The following is a 17,130-nucleotide window of genomic DNA, read 5'->3' on the forward strand; positions in this document are numbered from 1 at the left end:
CATCACCTTCTCCTTTAGCCTAACCGGCATAATCGTGGGACGTAAAATTTAAATATTTCATTCCATTTTTTCAAACATTTTCTGCCCAAGTATAACCTACACCCAGCATGGTGTTCCCCTTAACAAAAATTCAAAATAAGTTACATATGACAATAAGCTAAAAACAGCCCTTCAGATCTTGTTTTGTGTTAAGTTGTTCCCTGTCTTCATCACTTTTACGATTTATAAATAACTGCTGAGAGAAAAAAAGAATGGAAAGGGAGTAATGAGCAATATAAGAGAATAAAATATGGTAGTACCTAATCATTTTTACCTTCACATTTTTCTTACCTGCACCAGCAATAACAAGTTTAGTATTAGTTGACGTAATATTTCATTGAGCATTGGACATATTGTAGACTTCATCTCGAATTTTTAATTCTATCATAGATTCAGACTATACCTTTCAGATAGCTTATACGAAGGATTCAGTCTATCTTGAGATCAACTGCATGATTTATTATTATAAAGATTACACTTTAGAGATAGCTCATATGAGTTAACCCCGTATATTCTGAGAACAAGTACAACATTTATTCAAATATTGAAATAGATTATAAGAATGATTTAGTGTATCCTGAGAACCACTGCACAACTTATTTTTGTAGAGATAGCTCGTATGATTTGTCTGGTGTATCCTGAGAACAACTACACGATTTATTCTTATACTTATTACACATTAAAAGTAGTTCATATGTATGATGTATAACAATCCTGATCCTGAGAATAATTGCATGACTTATGCAGGTTCCATTTTAGAGATCACTCTCATGAATGATCCAGTCCATTATGAGAACATCTTGCATGGTTTATTATTATACATATTATATCTTAGAAATAGTTCATATGAATGATGCATTCATTCTGAGAATAACTGCGCGACTTATTCTTAGGTAAACCGCATTATGTGTTTGTTCCTCTTTTAGTTTCACAAAGATGTTGGGGTAATTGAACGTCTATGTCAAGTTCCCGTTGTTGAAATATAACAGTGGCACATACTACTTATTAATGTAATACTGACAATTGCAAAATCAACAGGTATATGCAAACAAGATAGAAAGAAATAAGATTGTACGAAATTGATTACGAAGATTTAGATTGTGAATTATTTTATGATATTGATATGTGCGAATATAATTCATATATTCTAGTATGATAACAGATGAAGAATAAAGTGGTTAAGTAAGATATGTTGTTTTAGTGACTTTGAAGAACTCAGATTTGGTGTAGTAATTCTACGGTAGATTTTTCTAACATTGGCTTACAATACAATTTTTTACACCCATATCATTAATTATTTCAGTCAGAAATAAAAGTTTGTAAACAATAAAATGAAGCTAATTCATATCTAATCATGCAAACAGATAGACTTCCAGTGTCTCAAGAGAGTAGAAATACCTTAATTGATGTAAAAAAAAAGCATCCGAACCACAAACTTAGGATGTTTTTTTTTACTGAGTGATGAATTATTCAACATCACAACTAAAATATTATATAAATGACAATATACTATTATCTTTGAAATTATGTGTTGGGATTGTCTTTTTATCTTCTGATGCAACATTAAGCTTATAAGAGACACGATATTCTAATGTTATTTATTTCGGTTTTCAATCACAGTCTCTAGCAGTATATGCCTTTTCCCACCGCACTATCTAGCCTCTAAGAAAGCTGAATCACAAGTACCTACGTACACACCACAGTTTAAAATTATATTGCACCGTTCTTTTATGAAAGAATAATTATTAAAATAGGAATTTTAACTACGATTTTAGCTTTTTGTATTGCAAACAACTGTCCACCAGTAATCCAAACAAGATGATCTTATCTAATATAACATATTGTGAAAAAAATAAACTAAATCTAAATAGGTTATTCTGATTCCCTTTAGCAATTAAATTCTACAAATTAAATAAAACATGCTTGTAATACATATTTAAATAATTTATGAATCTTATACTGGTCAGAATAAAATTATTATAGTTGTCAAACATAGCTATCACAAAATTATAGAGTTTGTAAGGTTATGGAATGTGATTGGAGGGACTTCTCATATAAAACGACATGACATGTTAGCAGATTCTGGCCGATTATTTTCCGTTTGGAATTATGCTGGTATTGGAAAGGTTCAATTGAAGCTGTTAAAGGCTTCACAGTAATTAGTAGATTATGGAAACTTTTTTTCGTGCATGGAAATGTCCAGGAGATAATAAACGCTACCAAATCTATTACATTTTTGTCAAGCAATTTTTCAGGAATAATGTACGAGACGTGAAGATGCTACCGGGAGCGGACATTGATTCGAATCACAACCTCCAAGTTATGGAAGTGAAAACCTGGTTGAAATAAATCAAGTTAAATGACAAAAGAAATCGGAAATGCAACTTAGTGCTACTAAGAAGTATGGACAATGTTGTGGAAGAAAGTGTTGAAGATAAAATTTGTGGAATTGCCAACATGATACTGTAGAAAATAGCTGGGTAAAAGTGAACATATTCTAATTAGATACATTCCACAACAACATTCGTAGGATGGAAGGAGCACCGAGAAAACAATGGGTAACTGAAGCGATGCTTAGAAGGATGAAGCACAAAGGTGAAAATCACGAACCTCAAATAATACCTAAGACTGAATTATGAATTGAGAAGAGTGTTAGGGAAAACTAAAAAGAAGTGCATGAAACAAATATGTGAAGAAACAGGGAACCTCAATTGCGCGGCAGATATGATTTGATAAATGAGAAAGCAAAAGAATTAGAAAGGAAAACTATCGGAAGTATACGGACATTTGAAGACGAAGATCAATAAGCGAAGGTAGTCGTTGGCAATTAAAACATAATTAACATCTGGGAGGAATACATAAAAGATCTATATGACCAAAAGAACTCGACCCAAAGATGTTACGATCAGAGCAAAGGAAGAAATGAATGATGAAGAAAAAGGATCCAATATATTGAAAAGTGAAGTACTGTAAGCCATCAAAGAAATGCGATGGAACAAGTGCATTGAAGACGACGACATACTAGCGGATTTGCTCAAAGGATTAGGAGACAATGCAATGAAAGTAGTAGTTCCACTTACCAACAAAATTTACCTGAGTGAGAATGGCCAAAGGATTTTCTTGATATTAAAAGGTTAAATTAAACAAGAAATAATCAGCAAAACGTTCAGTGATCACAGAACCATTACTCTTGTTTCTCACACTGGAAACATTATTGTGAGCATGCTGAATCGGTGGTTGAAAAGTAAGATAGAAGAGATGTTGGTGGAAGGTAAATACAACACGAGACATGCTATTGGAATGTTGAATATTATATCTGGACGAATTTTTTATGCCAAGGAACAGTTGTATATGTGTTTCACAGACTGGCAAAAGTCTTTCCATCGGGACAATTGTACCTAACTGTTGAGAATACCTAAATAAATCGGAGTTGACTAGAGAGACCGAAAACTCATTCGTAACCTGTATATAGGCCAACAGTGAAGGAGTTGCGTTTGATTGAAGGACAAACCGATAATGTGGAGAATTGAAGACGAGTCAGACAAGGATAGAGTATATAACCTTAATTACAGTGAATGATTTAACGAAAGGAGGATTAATGGGAATTAGAGTTTTCAAAATGAGAGAGGAAAATGTTTAACAAGGTACAATGTCAGGTACGCAAATTATATAGTTATTAGAGCTAAAACCATAGAAGGATTACAGCAGATGATGGATAAAAAGATGACACTGAGAAAAAGTAGGGAAAGGAAATTGATGTCGAAAAATTATAAGTCATAAAAATATGCCTTAGAAACGCGCCATTACAGGTAGAGTAGAACTAAGAGAACTTAAAGAAGTGAACCATTTGAAGTACCTAAAAATAATTTCGGAGAGAGTGTTTTACTGCACCAAAAATTTAAGGTTAGAATTGTCGTAGCCAAAGAAGCATTGAAGAAAACACCACTCTTAAAACACATCTTAATATTAGACTAAAGAAGAAGCTGGCCAAGTGCTGTAAATGAAGTATTGGACTGTATGATTCAACAACTAGACATTACGGAAGTTAGAGAAAAATTATTTAGAAAGCTTCAAAATATGTTGCAGGAAGCGGAGAAGATAAAATAGTTAAAGAGTTAGAAGCGAAGATGTTTTAAAACGGGTAGCATACAAGAGGATGCTTTTAGCCATCGTTCTCGATATTAATGCGAATTCGATTGGGCAAATCGTGAGAACATGTCTTCTTTATACTACAATAGAAGGAAAGACGGGAGGAAAGCAAAGAGTATCAAGAATAAGAACACAGATCGATGATTGGAAAAATAAGGGGAAATACTGGGAGCTAAAAGAGAAAGCTCAAGATCGAAGAACGAGAAAAGTGAAAGAAACATTACCAGGCCCAAACCTAGGAACGGAATTCGTTAGTAACGGTACTTGACAACAGACATAGTACTTAATAATAATGTACTTATCATGGTGAAAACCTTAGGAACAATTCGCCAAAATAACTAACTCCTTTTTTATAATTTTGCTTATGAATGTATGCATTTGTATAACTTACAATATGCAGACAAGGCCGCTAATCTCAGTGCCTTTCATTTATCCGAATTAACTGCAGCGCTGTGATCGACAAAGGGGTACTGAGATTAGCGGCACTTGTCTATAAGTTGGGTATATATATTGATGGTGATACTGTGGTCGAAAGTAAATTTCATACGCATTGACACTGCCAGCAGGTGTATGTCGGACCTAGTCTTGGATACATGTTGTAAGAGATGTTATGGTTTCTAATAGTGACATGTTATAAATGGATTAACTGAAAATCTTTGTCGTGTCATTTTTGAAAGCGATCTGATCCTATCTACACGTTCATAAGTAAGAACTTTAAGTGAAGAAATTGTAGAGTACTCATTTCTCATCGCGAAACGTAAATAGACTTTGAGGTATCGCTACTACCAAACATTAACATGGGGAGTGCCACTGAAACGTTAACAAAGGCAATAAAAACTGAAATATTAAGATTTGGATTGATTTTGTAGGAGACATGAATTATGGTTGTATTCCTACTCTCGGAGTTTCAGAGTGTAGTAGGAAAGACAGTGTTTATAGTAGTACTAATAAAAGGAGTTTTTTTATAGAAAAATTATGAATCTGTTCATTAATTATGGCAGAAACGACGCAGTTGCTATAATTATTATCCAAAGTTAGAAAAATACTCCATGGATTCGGAAATTGTATTGGCTTTTAAAAAGGATACCGTAAGCGGCACATCTATAAAAATGTACTGAAACTATTCAGTACTCGGATATACTTCACTATATATATATATATATATATATATATATATATATATATATATATATATATATATATAAACATGTATCTGTTTCCGATATGATATTTTTTCTCCAGCATTTGTGCGTCTTTCATAAATTTCATCATTCTGTACATTCTGTATTTGATAATAGAGAGGGATGTATTCGTGTTGTTATAGATCAATAGTATTTTGTTCAAGATAAATGGTCACGTTTGTACGTGTTTTGCGGTAATGTGACAAAAGATTTATATATGCTACTACATACTGTGTATAGAAATACAACATTACTTGCTATTGGAATTTTATGATGAATTTCCAATATTCCTGAAGTACGTGGTGCTAATGAAAACATATCCTCATGCTTGGTGCTGAAAAAGTCAAGAATTGTTAATATATTTTTAGGCGGATTTAAGTACCTTTAATAGTTTAAAAATTTACAAAACGCTATATAAAATAGTTAGAAACTTACCTGAGATTCGAAATTCATTGGTATACGAAGCTTAGGTACGAAGGTAAGGTTCGCTTGCTGTGTCACTCCGAAGCAAACAACAGAAGATAATACGTGATTAAAAGAACCAAATGTCACTTTTATACAGAGACCATAATTTCTGCTGAAACTACTCCTACTCGCAACGGCCCTGTCACATTACAGGAATGAGGTTGTTCTTAGAAGGATTGTGATCAACATGCACAGAAATGTATGTTTGCAAAGTGATTCCATATTACTCACAAAGTTGGTGATGAGTTGTGGTATGGAGTTCCATTACTCCACTAATGCTGTTGAGAACAGCTAGATGGTTCTTTGTAAATCTAGATGATTCTTTGTGTCTTCACATAGCATCGCAAATGTGTTCCAGAGATTTAAGTTGAGAAAATAGGCTGGAAAAATACATTTGTCGAATATCTTTTCGTTCCAAGAGCTTTGCTACCTCACTGCTCGATGCGATCATGTATTATCATCCAGAAAGAAGTTGATGTTGATTGTGTCTTTGAAAAGACACAAGGAGAAGAACTACAGTGTCACAACAACTATGAAAGGTTAGTATACCATGTTAAAAAAATTGAGGTCAGTGTGCCCATGCAAAATTATGCCTTCTCACACAAGGAAGGCGGTTCATGAAAATGATCATGTTCCACAATGTTCCTGGGACATTGAGTGTTTACACTTCTAGGCAGATGAATTTGCTTCCAGAATCACTACTCTGATTGAATCTGCTCTCATTGGAGAAGAGAATATGAACCAACTCCTTCATTCCAATCCCGATGTTCTTGGTACCTCCGCATGCGGTGCCGCAGGTGTGCGTCACTGAAATACAATTTTATGACCGCCGTGCAAAGGGACCATGAACTTGCAGTTGGGAGATTACACATAAGATTAAGCGACGCACAGTCCTTTGGATGTGTTTACAGTTTCACCCGCTATTTGAGGTCAGCTCCGTCTTGTTTGTTTCAGAATTTAGCAGTCGTTCTCTGCTGTACTTGGCCGTAGTCGATATAACATTTCTTTCACACAGGATTGCCTCTGGTTCGGAATACTCCTCATGCACTGAAACATTGTTATGGGCAATTCCAAACTACTGGGTCACACTAGTCACAGTTCGACTTGTTATAAATTTCCCGACGATTTTACCCCGTGTAATGTCACCTAAATATTATTTTCGGGTTATTTTGTTGTGGGTTACACCACAGCAATGCAAAGAAAAGCTCTCCGACTGACACGCTGTCTCGCCCTTTTCATTCAAGTACTTAATATTTTATACTGAGATTGTTTAACTGCACTGAAATATTGTTTTTGTAAATGATTTTAGACCAACAGCGCGATGTGTCTTGAAATACACATATCATATATAAACATCATTGGGGAAATACACAAATATACCTTCTCTTATGCTGGTAATGGTTTCAGAGAGCGTTTGAAACGTTCTAACTAGCTTTAGGATGCTGTTAAATAATACAGGTAGCTTGATTTATTAGTGTCTAGAGTCCCGCACTGCAGTAATGCTAAACGAGACGTGGACCTATAGTTTAGCGTAAAATGTATAACCGCATGAGCCTCCGAAAAGAATCGAACTCGGTCTTCTGCATCAAAGACCCGTACGCTTACCATATAGCTACGACGGAGGTCAATTACCTAGCAAATAGGAATGTAATATATATTAAAAATGTAATTTACAACTATTGTTCAAAATTGCTCCAAACATATAAATAACCTTAAGAGTCTTATTAATTATTTACTTTAGCTAACATAATGTAAAGAACCATAATTTAGAGCTTTAGTGTTTTCGGAGTTAACAATTCTAGTTTGATGGAGTTAATGATTCTAAAACCAGTATATTCCTGAATTGCAATGTATGTGTAATTCAATGTTCTTTGTCTTGTCGGATAGACACTGAAAATATATAAATGAAATGTTATTTTATTTCTAAGTATACTTCCAGAGACATTACTGTTGAAAAAGAATTATATGAAACATATAAACTATAAGAATCGGAATAATGTAATTTTTCGATATCCATACATGATATATCAACTGCCTGTTATACATATATTGAAATTATTTACGCTGTAAAGATACGAGTATGTTGCATGAATCATTTATTATTTTAATTAAAAGTTATAAATATAGAGCATCCGACTCACGGTACGAGTATTTCAGATGATAGAGTTTTCTTTTTCAGACTTCTATTAACCCGAGAAAGCTAACGTGTCGTAAATTTTACGAACGACTTGTATTATTTTGATGTTCACTCCCCTTCGCCCGGCGAAAATGGACCAGTCCGCGGAGTTTCGTTTTCTACTAGGTCTGCATTGTTGGGCAGTATTCACTTTGCTCAGTTTCCGGTTGTATTTGTATATGAACTCGTTAGCCGCTCGTAAGATTTACGATACGTTAGGAATAACGCTTGGATTTTTGTATATTGTTTACTATTATTTTCTACTTCTAGAGTGAACTTACAGATACATTTTAGTGAAAGTGTTGGTTTTATTTTATAGTATTTATTCAAGGAAAGTTAAAAAATGAATCGAACGGGTATTGGTGACAGTGACCTTATCGAGACTTATAATGCAACGAAAGGAGGTGTTGATGCACTGGACCAAATATGTCGTGCAATCGTAAGACCAAACGATGGGCCTGGTGTGTCTTCTTTGGGATGATAAACATAACCCTGGTTAATGCCTACTTCATTTATGTTCACAACGTTGTGTAAATGGGTGAAAAGCCTCTTTCTAGAAGAAAATTCGCCATGAAAATTCACAGCAGTCTTATTGAGTCATGGCTCCAAGAACGGATTCAATGCTCAAATTTGCCGCGGAAACTCCGGCAATCCATTGCTGATACCCTGAAAATATCGGTGTCTGAGAAGAATGTTGTCCAGTCCAAAATCCAGCCTCGCACAATTTGTGGGATTTGTCCATCAGCCAAGAGGAGAATGACGTCAATATTTTGCTGCCGCTGCAAGAGGCCGATCTGCATAGAACATCGTGGGAAATGCTGTGGTAACTGTGTGGGAAAAGTTTGAACAACCAAACTGGCTGCAAAAATGTTCACTAATATGTATTCTTATCAACTGTAGTCATTACAGTCCAAGTTTGTGTAAATATATGTATGTAGTTAAGTTTTTGTAACCAGTCGTAAATTTTACGATACCGGTACGTTAGCTTTAACGCAACGTTTTGAACATGTTAGCTTTCCAGAGAGAACGCATGGCTATCGCAACAACTAGAGAGCGCTCCTTCAGTTGTATTGATAGAGAACGAACTCCTTAACTTCCCTTGTTTTTATGACGATCTTCGTTTTTCGTTTAGAAGTGTGTGTGTTTTGTTTTATAAAAAGGGAAAAAGTTTGCTGTATTAATGCTAAGGTACTGTTTTGTACTTGAAGTATCGTTATGAGAAGTAACAAAAGAGGAACTGAGAATTTTAAACAGCAAACTGTGAGCTGTGTTCATAAGTCTTGTTTTTTTTCATTCCTCCCCCTCCTCTCACTCAGAATGCGTTCTTGGCAAGGTTAGAATTTTAAGAGACTTAGAAAAATTCAGGCATGCAATTATATTTTGGAGAATTGTACAAATATAACTTCAAATGTGTGCGCCTTGTGCCATAAGGCGATAGTGATTTAGAGCTGATCTATGAATGAGTTAATAACTGAAATGACCCGATAAGTGACGTAGTCATTGTGGTATTAGTGACAAAACTTTGTTCTCTTAATCCAGGAAATGGAAAAATGTATAGACAAATAAATACGTCTATAGACCGAATAGGTGTCGTTTACGATTCATAAACATGATCTCATGTGTGTACGTTTAAATAAAATTAAGTTAAATGCATGTACACGAAGAGGGTGTTTTGATAATACGTGTAACTTCACAGATCGTCTGAAAGTACGAGCAAGGACTCGTTGAATTAATTTTTTTAGTTTTATATATGTATGAGATACAGACTCATTCTGACCATGATTTAAAGTTTTTTAATGTAGTATTAAAGAAAGATTTACATCTTATTTTATCAAAATTTAAATAATAATTATTATTTTCTTAGTCTATCTGTTACTAACAAATACATGTATCTACATTGCTGTAATTCAATATTATATGTGGAATGATACATTTATATGTACACTTATTTGCATATTCATAACATTTTGTGTTTAATTTTTCAATATATGTAATAAATGATCACAAATTGTAGTTCTTTTGAACTGATTCACCTATAGCAATACATTGTCCGGTTTTTAATGCATGTGTGCGTGAATTAATGGCAATTTAGTCTTAAGTGGTACAGATAGCATTTAATATTGATTTATGACGATTGTGTTTATAATAAGTGTGTGATAGCATATTATATGTATTGGTGCATGACAGAAGTCATGATAGATAACTCACTCTAAATTTACTCTAAATCTGCTCTGTGAGAAGAGCCAAAATAACAGAATGAGCTTTAATAACTACAGTTTTTGTCAGAGATCTGAAAAACGTCTATTTGTGGAAAATATATACATCATTTTTATTTATTTGTTTTCTTTGGCTAATTCAAATATCTGTTTGATCTCCCCCATGGATATTCAGATACTGGATAAAGGTTATTCAACATTTGGAAATAACAGACAAGTGATTAAATAAAACTTCTCATCACCTGGGTTATGTCAGGGCAACTCCCACTTATGCAGTTACTGGATCCAGGTCAGGGTCATATGAGGGAACATGTGTCTCGTTGGGATCACTTCAGAATTGATTCTCAAATAATAACAGCTGGGTATGAATCACCCTTTTCAATAATTATTCGAGTTTCTTTACCATATTTCCATCATTCTTCAGTAATATTTCATCCTTAGTTTCTTCTTCCTTTCTTCTTTTCCTCCTATTCCCCTACCTTCTTCTCTTCTTTTTCGCCCTTTCTTTTCCTATTTCTAATAAAACTGAAGAGGAGTCGTGACTGGGAGTTGTCGTTATAGACACGGTCATTAGATTATTTCGATGTTCCTCTTCCGAAGTCCGATACTAAATAAATCAGTAACTAAACATACATACAAAACAAAATACATAAACTCATTTTAGTTTATATTTACTAAATTATCAAATTGAAGATTAAAATATAGTGACACACCATTTCCCAATCACGACTTACGTTCGTCTTCTATAGACGTTTAAAGATCACAAATGTGACATTCTAGCACTATATCCTTCTTTACTTATTTTATTTCCGTTAGTACTTCTCTCACTGTCACAAGGAGTCAAACCGTTAGATGTTGAAATAGTTCAGTGTTGGCAAACCATTTTGTTAAACAATTCTACATTTATTAAAATATTAGAAACTATTCACATATGCAGTCCCCTACAGAATTAAATAACTTCTAATTTATTCTAGTGCTACAGCCCTACCTACAATTTACTTAAAAAGTGTAAATAAAATGATAAAAGACAAGCCAGTTATGTAACAATTGTAACACACAGCTTTATATTTTACCATACAAGTAAATCACTCTTCCTTCTCCAACTGTAATACAGCTTCTTCGTGTCTGCATTTTGACTATATTGTGTGAATGTCGTTACCCTACTATACCTAGTTTTTTCTTACTGAAATACGTAGAAGAGGGATTGAACATTATTATTCCCGCTTAGCAAAAAATATGTCAATAAATAATACACCAATTGAAGATATAATTCACTGGTTTAAAATGAAATAGTGAGCACAAAACCTCAAACGTAGTTAATTGAGTGAAACAAAATAAAATGGTTAGCGTAAAATCTCAAAGGTAGATAACTGAGTGGTGCAAAATGAAATGATGAGTGAAAAATGTCAAAAGCAGATAATTGAGTGGTAAAAGTAGAAAATTGATTTATGGAAAATGAAATGGTGAGTCTAAAAGCTCAAACGTAGATAATTGAGTGGTGCAAAATGAAATGATGAGTGAAAAATTTCAAAAGTAAATAATCGAGTAGTGCATAATGAAATGATGAGCGTAAAACCCAAAAATTAGTGTTTGAGAAAATATAGAGAAACTGTATTTTGAAAACATAAAAATTGACGCCATGCAATAATGGCGGCATCTATTACAATGCAAATAACACCAAACACACATTAATCAAGCTTTTCATTATAACATTAGCAAAATGACATGGCACGGGATGGTGAATGAATTATAACTCAAGATTTTTCTTAATTCATAAACTAATTAATTTTTGTTTAGGTGTAATATTGCATGAAGATTAGAGATTCTTCGACCGATGAATCAAAACAAGCTGTATATGCTCGAATTATGATTTTAAGTTTCATCAGAAATTCGACAAAACAGATTATTTGTATGGTGGTAGAAAGCATGTGGCTCGTTACCACTCTGATATAATTGAGAATTTTTACAATGGATTATGAAATTATTTGTACATCATACATAAAGATACAAACAGAGTTCAGTGGCTAATTATGTTATTGCAGTTTGAATTCTCGTGAGAGGGACTCATAATTCTAACAGACGCACATCCTCCTTTCAAAGATCGTTGGAAAACATAATGGATATGTTATAATAAAAAATACATAGGTGATACATGCATAAATAACTTTAAAAACACTTTCAAAATAATATATCCTGAACTTATGTGATATACTTTCTTTAACTCTATTAGGCTCAAAATATTAGTAAGTAATTTGTGTCCACAGGAAAACTTACCTTGTTTGGTATGAATTAATTCCGTAACATACTCCAACTGGAGCGAGGACTTTTCTAAATTTTTTACAACAATTGAAATCATTATTATCCCACTTGCACTTCTTCAGAATATCTTCACAATTCATCGAGCTTAATAAATGAAGGAAAAGAATAATACTTTAGCAAAGGAAGTTGTTACCTCATACATGGTGTCTAGGCCTACATTAGAAAATAAATGAATGTCTGCGGCACTGAGATTGACATTCCATTTCAGTACTGCTTTCACGTAGGCCATACCGACAGCAATGAAATTACCAGGCGTAGTGAGCTGTTTGTCTGCTTTGTCCGAAACCAGTATAAGTTCGCGACACTTCCGGTCTACAATAATAACCAACCATGACGAAACGACCATTACTATAACTATAACTCTTTGCACTTAACGGCCTTTTTGTATTGCCATGATTTCTTCTTTTGGCTCTTATTGAATTTTAAAAGTTAATTTTATCAGTAAAAAATTTGTGGAAAGATAAATGATTTTTCGAATCCCATGTAACTTTAAAATTGTACTGCTCATAGCATCGGACTAGTTTTAAATCCAAGTGATAAATGATTTATATAAAAGTGAAATAGATAACTGCCCCTGTCTTATATAATCTACAAAACTGTTTAAGGAATCTAAACTTGAAGTATATTTCAAAGAATAGATCATTAAAACACATTCTATAACAGCAGTACATCCCCTGGTAGCCGTTTTATATTTCGTTTTATATTTATCTTAATTTATATATATATATATATATATATATATATATATATATATATATATATATATATATATATATATATAATTAACACTTTCCAGCGAAATGGCTTATAAAGTTTTAATAGTATTTCAGTTGCTTGTTTTTCTTTTCAGCTTAGCTAAGTGCATTTAGTATTGTAATCGTAGCGTAATCGGGAAGATATAGATTTCTGCACAACAGCTAGGTACCTATGTCTTGAATCTCGGAGGAGGTGTTATTTATAATTTGTTCCATTCTCACGACTCAGTTGATTCACCTAGATCATATAAATTATGTACCTGGCGAAACACAGATAATAAGAAGGGCCCAAAGAATACATCACCTTCAGTACGTACCAAAGTTGACAAACCAGAGACCCTGATTGGTCACTCTAGCAGGAGATGTGGTTTTACCTTTAGCTGTATTAACCACATACTACAACTATTAACTAGATTGCTGTTCTTACTCCATAGAAACACTTTGCCAGACAGAAAAATATTAGAACTTACTTAACAGATATTGACAATAAATAATACGTAAACTATTGATCCAAATATCTTTACAATTAAATATATATCAGTCACAGTCTATTAGAACATAATCTGAAATGAAATACTCGTGAAGACGTCCCAACCAAAATCTGCTTAACATCAAAATTACTTGTTTCCACTGTCGACAGCAGTAAATGGGACTGGTGTTCCATTACATTTCCAACGCAGAGAAAAATGCATTCATGCTATATAATAACTCAAATTTGAACTAAGTAGTACTAATATATGTGCACAGAAAACACACTGTCGATTTAGCCTAAAGGACATAAGGAATAAAAATGTAAAGGAAAACGGCAATATGCTCGTTGTCAATTCTACTGAACATTAGATCCATGACAACTGTCTTCCGGAGAATGTTTATAAGAGACCGTGAGGATACCTAATCGCACGCCTTCGTTCAGTTCAACTTCTCTATACAGTGCTATCCCTGTAGGCGTGCACGTCTGATTAACCCTTTCGGGATCTTATGGAACAATTTTTACCATATGCACTTTTCATGGTACATAGGAGGTGATGACGTCATAAATCAATTTTTTTCTCATTTTTTAAGCCTATGTTCAATATTTTTGGCGGGTTTATTTTTCTACGTAGAAGATTGAAATTTTGCACAAACATTCAGTCTACCGAGTAGTATTTACCAGATTTTTTGTTCCGATGTCAGTGCTAAAACAGGGGGGAACCAGAGGGGAAAATGGGTTAAAAAAATGATTTTTTAACCCCCAAAATCCCATTTTCGTCATTTTTCCGCCTCACATACATGATAGGACCACGTGAGTCATACCGTCTGAAAGGCCGTTCAATTCGGAAGAGAATGACGGTCGAATTATTATTTTAGGGTAATTAGGGACGTCTCAGGGATTTTTTGAAAAATATACTTCTATATAGGGAAATATGGGGCATTGTCGGTATATATATTTTTTGGCGGGCTTATTTTTGAACGTAGAAGATTGAAAGTTTGCACAAACATTCAGTCCACCGAGTACTATTTACCAGATTTTTTGTTTCGATGTCAGTATTAAAACAGGGGGGAACCAGAGGGGAAAATGGGTAAAAAAAGGGATTTTTTAACCCCAAAAATCCCGTTTTTCGTCATTTTTCCGCCTCACATACATGATAGGACCACGTGATTTATACCGTCTGAAAGGCCGTTCCATTCTGAAGAGAACGACGGTCGAATTATTATTCTAGGGTAATTAGGGCCGTCTCAGTGAATTTTTATCCAAATATACTTCTGTATAGGGTAAAAGTGGGGCATGGTAGGGAAATTTTTTCTGGCGGGCCTATTTTTTCACGTAGAAGATTGAAATTTTGCAAAAACATTCAGTCCACCGAGTAGTATTTACCAGAAGTTTGTTTTTCGATTTCTGCGTAAAAACAGGGGGGTTCAGAGGGGAAAAATTGAAAAAAGGGAAATTTTGTCCCCAAAAATCCCTTTTTTCAGGAATTTACCGCCTTAGATACATGATGGAGACATATGATTGGTACCGCCTGAAAGATAGTTCTATTCTGAAGAGAATGATTGGCGAAATATAGTCCTAGGGTAATTAGGGATGTCTCAGGATTTTTTTTCCCTGAGATCATAGTGTTTTATGGTACTTTGGGGCATTGTGGGAATTTTTTATAAAAATTCTCCCGCCCTTACTATTCAAGATAGAAACTTGAAATTTGGCACACACAGTCAGTATGCCAAGTACTATTTCTCAGATTTTTTTAGATGGCTACGATCACACAGGGGGGTCCAGGGGGGGCCAAATTTCGAGAAAAAAATTTTCCCTTCGAAATTTTCACTTTGACATTTTTTTCGCGCTTCTGGTATATGGTATGAGCACACAAGTGGTACCATTTGAAAGCCAGCTCTATTCTGAAGAGAATGAGGTATGAACCATGATCCTAGGATAAATAGTGACGATACAGTACCTGCTTGACTGAAAGTTTAAAAAATAGCCCAAAATGCCAGGATCCTTTAAGGGTTAATAGTGCGAGGGACGCTACGTGGTTCAATAAAATAAAATGGGAGGTTTAATATATGTCCAGTATTTGCAAATAAGCCTGATCAATAACCGTATATTGCAAAACATGACGGTACAACTAGTCCCCTTTATGTTAGCTTGTACCAGACATCGAGTTCTGAAGAACTGACTGCTTGCTTGACATGAACACGTGGATTTTGGGATCACATAGTCCACAGAATGAGTTTTTTTAATCATGTCGTTTTAATGTAAACTGTGTCTCTAAAATCTTCTGCCCTCGTCTGCTTCGTTCAATGTGTGGAATAATTGTTTAATATAAGCTTTATATTTTACTTTGTGCAAGAAAGGGCTTACGCTTGTCGATTGCACACCTGTTTCATGTAAATTTTGTTGTATTGAGTTCTGTGGTGTGAATAAATTTATCTAACATCTGAATAACGACGCTCAACCTCGTGGCTGCAATAGACTGCCCTGAGCTTCTCTTATGCATATCAATCTCTGGTCCTTGTCTTACATATTTATAGCGCAAACGAGCAATCCTTTGGTATATTGGAGCTTCTGCTGCACATTAATGCTTCTATTGTCAATACACTCATAAATATTATCGAACTTCCAATACAACTTCAGAATGTATATTCGCTATTTCAATGACACCTTTATATGCGTTGCTGCTTGATTTTCTTAACTGATTGCGTCGCTGTGAATCGATAACAATAAGCATCATGTGTTGCTTTCGCTGAATGACAGTACTTAACAAATTCGTAGCCAATGCGAATTGAAGCATATTGCATATTGCATTTTTAAAGTGTGTATACATATTTTGAACATGCCGGGTACATAACAAGTCATCTATAGTTTATAGAACACAACTGTATCGTGTTAATGATGTCACTCAAAATAGATAAGATTGTTTTGGACATTTTAAAGAAATTTGCATATGGCTTAACGCTTTTTTTGTATAAGGAAACGCATTAGTATTACATTTGAAAACAATTACAGTAAATGCTTATAGTTAATAATCGTACCTCTTCGGAGGGCAAAAGAATACAGCTGGTATTGTAACATTTCGATCCTCATCTACATTAATGAAAGATGCAACGGGGCTGTTCTCATGTAAGATCCACACTTCAGATATTACATATGCCATTAAACCAAACAACAGCATTATTGTGATTAACCACATGATCCTTCAATAAATTATAATTATAAGAATCAGTATTAAAGATGCTTTAGGTATACATTTATGAAAATTAATCTATCGTACGCAAACTTCAAATAAAAATAATGACATACTTCATGCATAAGAAAGAGTTCTACTAAATTGCATTCATGTATACTTCGCACATTT

The sequence above is a fragment of the Thermobia domestica genome, chromosome 11 (genome assembly GCF_964235325.1).
Source record: "Thermobia domestica chromosome 11, izTheDome1.hap1.1, whole genome shotgun sequence".
In the NCBI taxonomy this organism is placed as follows: domain Eukaryota; kingdom Metazoa; phylum Arthropoda; class Insecta; order Zygentoma; family Lepismatidae; genus Thermobia; species Thermobia domestica.